Genomic DNA, 9,382 nt, shown 5'->3' with positions numbered 1-9,382 from the left:
ATCACCACAAATTTATTGTCAGCATCTGTCTAGCATTCAGCACTAAATAATACTTATCACATTTGTGCAACCAGTTAGCCTAAGAATTACAGTTTTTTACTCAGTCCCCAACCACTTTCTTCATGACTGCAGTGAGATGTTTTTTTCTGATGTCCTTTTTAAAGAAGCACATGACCTTTATGTGGGGCATCTTCATTTGTTGGCTGTCTTTCAGTATCTGCCTGCTAAAAGGTCACCTTCTTCTTTGACAGAATGGAAAAAAGCATCATGTTTAGTTGACTAATGGTGAGTGAACTTTTAACTGTCAAGGTTTCTCAGCCCATTTTTTTTATTTGCAATCCATTGATGTGTATGTGTATTCAAGCAAATGTATAGTGGGAGGCTCTTGAAATTCACACACGTGGCATTAACTTTGTAGATTTTCATTTTTTTGTTTGTTTTGGATTTCTATTGCTGACTAACACGGTAGAAACTACACATAAAACATAATGGCAATGGTCTTTCTTAGAGGATGTCATGCTACTCAGTGAGCCCTGCTGAGCATAGAATAGTGGAAAGTAAGTACATTAATTCAGTACAATTTTAAGGTATTTCTACTTGTACTACCACATTGCAGAGGCATATACTTTACTGTTAACTCCAGTATAGCTACTGATTACTTTTCAGATTAAGTTTTTACATACAAGCCTAGATGGACAGACAAGGAAATTGCTCACAACAACAACAGTAATCTTTTTCATTTTCTTGTGCTAAGAGACATTTTAAATGATTATTAAGTACTGTGAAGTACAAGTTAATAATAAGGCTGTCAATTGAATATTTAATCCCAATTAATCGCAATATAATAGAACATTTTTATCTGTTCAAAATGTACTGTGAAAGGGATATTTTCTATATATATAAGTTTTTTCTTTGTTTTTATGGACATTTTAGGCCATTATTTGACAGGACAGCTGAATACATGAAAGGGGAGAGAGAGGGAGAATGACATGCAGCAAAAGGCCGAGGTCAGAGTCAACCCCGGGCCTGCTGCGTTGAGTAGTAAACCTCTATAACAATAATAATAATAATTATAATTATTATAATAATTCTAATTCAAATTATTAATATTATAATAAACCTATATACATGGGCGCCCGCTCTACCAACTGAGCTATCTGGGTGCCCATTTTAAGTTTTTAATGCTCTTATCAATATGGGTGTGGACAAATAGGCCTGCTTTATGCAAATTATTATTATCATTGCAACATTCCAAAACAATGACAAATACTGTCTAGAATATTCTAAAGAATAATCTCAAAGGTACTGTATGCTCAAAAATATGCTGAAAGCATAATATGGCAAGCTCAAACCCATCATCAAGCAATAACAGAAGGGCATATTGACCTGGAACATGTATGTAATGCACATGTAGTGTCCCACTTCACACTTGTGTCTCTTTACACTTTTTACACTTATTCTGCCCCTGCTGCAAACTATCCCACACAGCCTGCCTTTGGAGAGAGGGAGAAAGGTTATCTGCATCAGCAAGTGGCCAGCAAGTGGTATTTGAGACTCAACATACGACAGTGGTAACGCGATTCACATCAACAGTACATGCACCTGACTTTAGTCTTGTGGAAAGCACCATCTGGAACGGCTTTGAAACGGAACTTCCATTCAAAATACCTTTTTCTTTATCCATTTCTGCACAAGGCTATTTGTTTCTGCTAGCCATCCACAACATTACCGCTGCATCCCTTTCCGATATCTAAAACTACGAGGCCAGCATCACGGAGTGCCGGTGCCTTAATGGCGCATCAAAAAAATTATTGCGGTTAAAAGGAATTTGCTCTACCTCATTATTATTGGGACAGCCCTGAAACAATTCTTTTTCTGATATAAACATGTCTATTTGTCATGTGAGAATACTATCTAGCAATGAAACATATCTATAATATATGGTCTGTACATCCCGACTGCAGGGCACCATAGTCTGCCATTTGCAGATGTTTTGACAATTTTTTAGCACACCTCTCTGAAACAGTGACCTGCTCTGACAGAAATAATCGTAGCAGTGCGGCACCCTGATGCTGACAGCTGGCGAGCCAAGTTTTTCTGCATCCCCTCCTCATTAATTCAGCTCAGGTCGATGGTCATTTTGAAAACAACAGAGCACATAGACCTCCCTGCAGCGTTCTCTGACAGTTACGTTATAAAAAATGATTATGATTCTAATAACGCTTATGTGGTAAAAGATATGTTAAATATGTGAAGTCAATTACATTTCGTCCTCCTAGATATGCAACCTGCGGCCTCTGTTGACCGCATTGTTCTCTTCACAATAAGGGCTATTTTTTAAATCAATAACTGTATCACCTGGTGGTGTAAAAACCCTCCCAGAGCACTCCAGGTTTAATAAATCAAAACAAAAATACTGGCCTTATTTGTATAAGAGCAAAATTCACTTAAGAAACTACACAATATCCAGAACCAGTACCCAGATAATATTGTAAAGAGTAAATAAACTAAAAATGACCTTTTATGTTTCTATTTGTCCCAGACCCATTTTACCTAAAGGTCCTGTGAAATGTTGATAAAAAAGGGTAACATGCAACCAGTTATGAAATGTTGGGAAAAAGAAGCATGCAGTGCCATGGATGAGGAGAAAAAAACAAAGAAACTACTACAAAGTAAAGTGTATTGGGGACAAAATCATCTACATTCAGATGATTTGTCTGTTTGCGGATGATAAACAGTTAGTTTGTCACTATGTGCCACTCCTTTTACATTAGTGATTGCATAGTGATTTGGTCCATTGCTAATTTAAAATATTGAGCATAGAAGCTTTAAATTAGGAAACATTTATCCAACTTGAGAGAAAATATTACTTTATTTTATTTGCGTACACATGCTGATGCAAAGCTTGCACTAAAAACAAAGAAATAATCCCTCACTCCCCAAAAGATCCTGGGAATCTTTAAAAAGTCTGCTGAACCCAGATAGATGGATGGATGGATTGATAGATAAATTTTGGCCACATCAAACCTAATCATGAAATTGGTGTTTGTGAGGTTTTTACTTTGTATTAGTTATACATTTGCCAGCTCGGAGAGGTTAAGGTGTCGGTGAAACATTATCAAATACCAGACTACATCCAGGGTCAATATCTGCCACTGTTTGGTGTGTATGTAATAATCCCACTAATAAACATCACTGTTAAACCACAAATACTTCTGTTTTGACAAATAATTCAACTGCAAGACAAAGAGTACTTTCAGTCAGCATGCTAACATGCTCAGGACAATGTCAAAATGCTGATGTTTCCTATGAAGACATGTCACCCAAAATCATTAATGTCAACCTCATCGTTGCGCTAGAGGAAACGTTTAGGGATCATTTAAGTGAGGATACATTATCGTGGGATCGTAAATATCTCTACAAAATGTTGTGCCAAACCATCCAGTAGATGTTAGTATATTATAGATTTTGTATAAGTGAAAATACCTGACCCGCTTCTGCAGCTAGAACAGAGGTCAGGGGATCACTAAAGTCAGAGTGATTCATCCTCTGTGGAGCATGAAGGTCTGTAAAATATTAAATGACATAACAGTCAATATTTTAGTGCTGGGAACTACAGAAATATTATACCATAAAACTGAAGATTTGAAAAAAAAAGCCTTCATAGGTTTAGATAGATGACTAGATAGATAGATTGATGGCTAGATAGATAGATAGATAGATAGATAGATAGATAGATAGATAGATAGATAGATAGATAGATAGATAGATAGATAGATAGATAGATACAAAACATCAAAGCCTTGAATATGCACATACTGAAATTCTTATTTTTCTCATGACAGCAGTATAATAAACTATCCGAGGCTTATTCTTCCTTTTGTACCTTTGAGCCAAAGCTGAAACCTCTCCATCACATACAATAGCTTTTCTCAAACTTTTGTCTGATCATAATACACTGAAGATCGTTGCTTTGGTGGATCCCTGAGTCTGTCTGCTGCCAGCAGAAGGTTTAGGAAATAGGTGAAGTGGGACATCAACAAGTCTGTGTTGTGTGTCTAAGTGCAAAATATGGCTTCTTCCTTTCAGGTTTTTACATCTACCATGACTGTAAGACCAAGCTGATGCATATACGTTTTTAATGTTTCATGTCTAGGACTGAGGGGACTTGCTTTTCTGTAAAAGTATGTTCTATTTAATGAAATATGTACTATATTAATGCTTTGTTTGTATTACATATCCTATACGCATTGTGTCAGTAAGGATGAGGGACTGGCAAAGTGCCTTATCAAGGAATCCTCCTGAATAATTGTTTGCTTAAATGTAAGGTCTTCACAATGATATGTTTCATTATAATTACAGAGTATCTGTGTTCTGGCTACCACACAGACACTCTAAATGCACTCACAGACAAAGAAAGAAATCTCTGGCTAAACTACCTAGTGTGCTATTCAGCCCCATTCACATGTAAGGAGCACTACCCCCTGGAAAACCCTTCCTCCTTAAGAAGTCTTTGTAAGCTGAATCATTTCCAGACAAGTGGGGCAGAGATTTGCTGCTGTGCACAATGGATGAAATACTCAGTGGGAGATGTTCCTTGAGTACCAGAAATCATGAATTATAAGAAGTACACAAAAATGCTTTACTGTCTGTCTCTGCTTCCAAAAATGTATTGGTAATATTATTTGGCTTAACATGTGTTGACATGTGCTGCATGTTCTTTTTACTGCCGATGACACTAAGTGGAACTTGTTGTGACTTGTACAAATGCATAGAGGGATTCATTAAATGTGTTTTTTTTGTTGGATGAATAGATGTTCCCAATGAATTTGCAGGTGATCGAGGCATCTCAACATCTTTACATAATCCGCGTTTTTGTTCCGGGTTCCTTATTTCAGGATACCAAAGGTGTTTTTGTGGATTAACATGATATTAAGACATTTTCCATGTGTTGAAAATGGTGTACAATGACTTCAAAAAGTAAACTGATCCTCCATATCTTTAAGTGTAATTGTCAGATGCACATTCAACACTTTGTGTTTTTGTGGATTTAGCTGGTAGTGCTCTATAAATTACTCTCATGTAATTGTTAATATAAAGGAAATAAATTGCAACTATAATGCTGCCGGTTCAGCGCCTGTTTTGTATTAACTTTTTCACATTGCAGTGTCCTGTGTAGTTTGTTAGGCCCTTTCAGCCTTTTTGCCATCTTGATGAAAAAGCTTTAGTGGCCTGTTCGTCAGACAAACAAGTGACACTGTGGCTCACTTTTAATAGCTGGAGTCACAAAAACCCAAGTCCTGTTCTACAAAGCAAGATTTGGCGTTAACAAGGTAACTTCAGGTTCAACCCAGGATTTTGTGTATCACATCGGTGGATCAATAGTTAACGAGTTAAATCACCATGGTTACTTGTGCTGAACACCAAACCTAGTCAAAAGCAGGTTATGTTAGAGATAAGAGATCAACCATTGTAAAAGCCGCACCTTCTGACCAATCAATACTCGGTTAATAACGGCGTCCCCGTTCTTAGAAAATCCGCTGGAGCTTGTTGCGCAGAGAGAGAGAGGTGCGCTCATAAAAGTTAAAACATTTAGAGACCGACAACCTCTTTAACATTCCCTGATGGGTATTTTTATGAAAGATATAGATTTTCAGCTGAGGTAATTCCGCATAGGCTATTTGTCTGCTTGTTGAGCCGCGTGTTGCCAATAAGCACATTGATTTAAATTATCTATTTATATATATTTTTTTCTCTCACGATCGCTTTCCACTGCCAGGGTTGAAAGTGAAATAAAAGGCTAAAGCAACCAAAGTTTATGGAAAGGACAGGTGTAATTAGGGTCAGATCTTGTGCCTGACTTTTGGGTAAGTGATATTGATAAACTTTATGGTTAACCCATTTACGCTTGATGGTGTTCTAAGCCCCTAACGTGTCCTTCCAGGCAGCACTGCGACCGTTGACTTCAAGGCACCTACTGTAGCTATAACCAACCCTAACCCTAACCATAACCCTAGCCATAACCATAACCATAGCCTAATCCTAGTGCCGTTCAGATAGCACTGCATGGAAGGAGATGTAAACCAGATTGAAATTGTCTAAAATGTTGTGTCTATTCAAGAATATATGTGCGCCAGCTCTACCACATGAGCTAACCCGGCCACTTGATTCTCCTTTTAAAGCTACTTTCACCCACATTATTTTATTTTTATATTAAATGAACCAAATGACTACATGCAATGTGGTGACTTATAGTGACAAAGTAAGCTCTTCTTTTAATCAATTGTTTTGGTTTAAAGCCTCGCAACTTTACAATTTTGGTTCCCTCAACACTTTTAATGAGGGTCATTTCCAGCAGCTACAGGCTGCAACTTTTTTCAGAGACAAAGCTCTGAAACACCCACGATATGTTTTCTTCCCAGCACCAAACAGCTGGCAGACAAAGTGGAATATCTAGCAGCTAAATAACCAGATCCTTCTCAGTAGTTGGTGAAAACAAATGCAAATTTAAAAGAACAGTTAATATTGGGCACAAACAGATTCCAGATGACTGTTAATGTGTCTGCTGGATGTGTAAATAGTCCAATAAAACAACTCTATGTGATAATATGTCAATGTTAGGTTTGCTGATTGTTGTACCACTCCCAAGTGGCCAAAACGTCTATTAATGCAGGTCTTAACTTACTTTAGATTTGACATGGATGACATGAATTAGCTGATACAAAATATTTTCAGCATATGGGTGCACGCTCTACCAGGTGAGCTACCCAGGCGCACAGTCAGGCTACTTTTGATGGGTTTCTAAATGGTTCAATTTTAATTTATGGCAGGATTGTTTAGGCAGAGAAAGATAAATTGGTATTCTTTGTATGGCAAGATATTTAACTGCATGGAAAAATAGATACATTCTTGCTTTTGTTTCATGTTTTATTAAATCCATTTCAGTGACATTTGCTTTGTTTTCAATGAAACCAGCCCAAAATACTTATGTTATGTTATGAACATAGTTTTTGAAATGGCTTTAAACTTTGTGTCCAAGTGTAGGACTTGGAACTTGACCCCTCGGTCACACTTCAAGCCAATGCTTGTCTAGAACCATGTATGCTATCAAGACCGTTTGAAGCTGTATATCCAAACTTCAGAGGGCTATTGCAAAAAGAACAAAAGAATGGCCTTTAAACTGGAGAGCTTACCAAATACTAAATAATGGCACCGAGATGTCTGTAACTGTAAGTCTCAGTTGTCCTCTGAGCAAACTGCAGTCACTGGGCCTAGATTAGTTTGGCCCCAGAACAAACTCCTCTAACCTCGAGGGATATTGGGTTACTACATCTCTGATCAATTAATGAGCTATTTAAGAGGTCATGCAGGGCTTGCAAAGAATGGTACATACAATTTGTCACAGTGATACTTAACAAACCACCTATGCAAGAAATAGGAGATTTTTTAAATTGTGGTTCAGACCAATGATAGAGAATTTTATATGTGATTGCACCTTTAGACATAAAATCTTAGATCACCATCCATGCAGACATAACCATTCCTCTCATGCAGTTTTGTGAAAGGGTTTCAGAGCTATGGTGTACTGCTTTCATCCTGTGGTACGAAAACTACATCCGTTACTAAATGCTTCAGTTAAGAGAGTAACGTCCCTATTAATTGGAGTACAATGTATTTTTACATAGGTTGTCTGACAAATTACTTACTCAACTATGTTCCTGAACCGTAACTCACACAGGCATCACACCAGATAAATCCCTGTGCAACAAAAACGATTCCTAATCCTGAGTATGATCCATTCCACTCCCGACCATGTTGCCCTACTGGCCACATAGTTGCAGAAAACAAACCACCCGTCTCTGCATCCTCGTCAGAAACGCCAATTCTAGAGCAGGTCAGAAGGACTGTCCTTTAGTGCATGTGTCATCACTCTCGTTGTACCGCGCTGCTCCCATACCCCTCCCCCGCACAGCGCGTACCACCGTTCCAGCTCCTCAAGATTGCTAGTGCACTGCTTGCTTTGCTAATCGCGAGAGAAAACAATTTTCAGGAAAACTGCAAATTTCTCGAGTGACACCTGCTCAGAAAACAAGACGGGAAAACGAAGAAACCGATGACAAAAGCGAGCTAAAAGAAAGAACTAAACCGAGCCCGAAATAAAACGAGGGTCAACATCGGAGCGGTTTTTCAGAGCTGCGTGAAGCTGACACCCCACCCACGTCAAAAAATTCAGCAAATAGTCTGAATGGTTAGTGCTCCGTTTGTGCAGGTTTGTGCCCCTTTTGTGCAGGTTTGTGCCGTTGAAATTCGTTTGTGCAGCTTTCGTCTTTGAGATATTAAAAGTTATAATTTTGGCCGATGACGCACCATCCCCCCATATCGCTCCAAAACAAACCAATGGGCTAGTTCGTTCGTTATGTTCCGTTTGTGCAGGTTTGTGCAGTTAAACCTGTCGTTTGTGCACTTTTGTTTTCGGATATTATGTTATAATTTTGGCCATGACGCATCCCCCCCCATTTTGCTCCAAACAAGACATTGTACAACAGCTGAAAATCTGAAGAATTAAAAGAAACTAGCCCACTTTGGTTTGTTTTGGGAACATGATAGGGTGACGGTGACGTCACGGCCAAAATATAAAACTTTTAATATCTCGAAAACAAAAGCTGCACAAACAACACGTTTAACTGCACAAACCTGCACAAACGGAGCACTAACAACTAGCCCACTTTGGTTGTTTTGGAGCGATATGGGGGGATGGTGAACTCTAGATGGAGCTAAAAAATAATTTTTATCTCAGAAACCAAACTCACAAACGAAAATTTTAACGGCACAACCTGCACAAACGGAGCACTAACCATTCAGACTATTTGCTGAATTTTTTGACGTGGGTGGGGTGTCAGCTTCACGAGGGAGCTACGCCTCCTGAAAGGATTCAACACGGATTCAGAGCTAGCGTTAGCCACATTTCTGCTCGACATGTAAGTATCCCTGCAGTATTTGTTTCATTTTTTAAGAACTACACAACTATCGATGGTTACAGTTCACTTTCAGTACACTGGTGATAGCGCAAATCTCAGTTTACTGCGTAGCTTGTGGCACGGCAGGAATGTTGTAGCAGGTGAAGATTAACTTTACTTGCAAACTCCTTCACCCTCAGTATAACTAATATTGTTTCAATGCCTACATTTAGTAAGCCAAAATGTTTTTTGTCAATCACAACACATGTAGCTATGGTTAAACTACTTTAATTGTGCGCTGTCCCTGTCAACGTTTGGCAAGGCAGACTTCTATTTTTGATTATTTTTTAAACATACGTTTTCTTCCCCCTCAAGAAGTAATTTGTAAATCAAATGTCTGACACGAATTCTTTGTGCTCCTTCAA

The 9,382-nt window shown here is 38.3% G+C and overlaps 1 long non-coding RNA gene across 1 annotated transcript; it reads right to left on the bottom strand.

Annotated features, from left to right (window-relative positions):
• Positions 1–921: 921 nt before the first annotated feature.
• On the bottom strand, positions 922–1,153 carry LOC116696538 (uncharacterized). The gene is made up of 2 exons (XR_004333766.1): positions 1,121–1,153; positions 922–1,049 (listed from the first exon to the last, which is right to left on the bottom strand). It is a non-coding gene; the product is annotated as an uncharacterized LOC116696538 (long non-coding RNA).
• Between the last annotated feature and the right edge of the window lie 8,229 nt (positions 1,154–9,382).

The sequence above is a fragment of the Etheostoma spectabile genome, chromosome 10 (assembly GCF_008692095.1).
Source record: "Etheostoma spectabile isolate EspeVRDwgs_2016 chromosome 10, UIUC_Espe_1.0, whole genome shotgun sequence".
Classification (NCBI taxonomy): domain Eukaryota; kingdom Metazoa; phylum Chordata; class Actinopteri; order Perciformes; family Percidae; genus Etheostoma; species Etheostoma spectabile.
The sequence above is the reverse complement of the archived record's forward strand: the minus strand, read 5'-3'. Positions and strand labels throughout refer to the sequence as shown.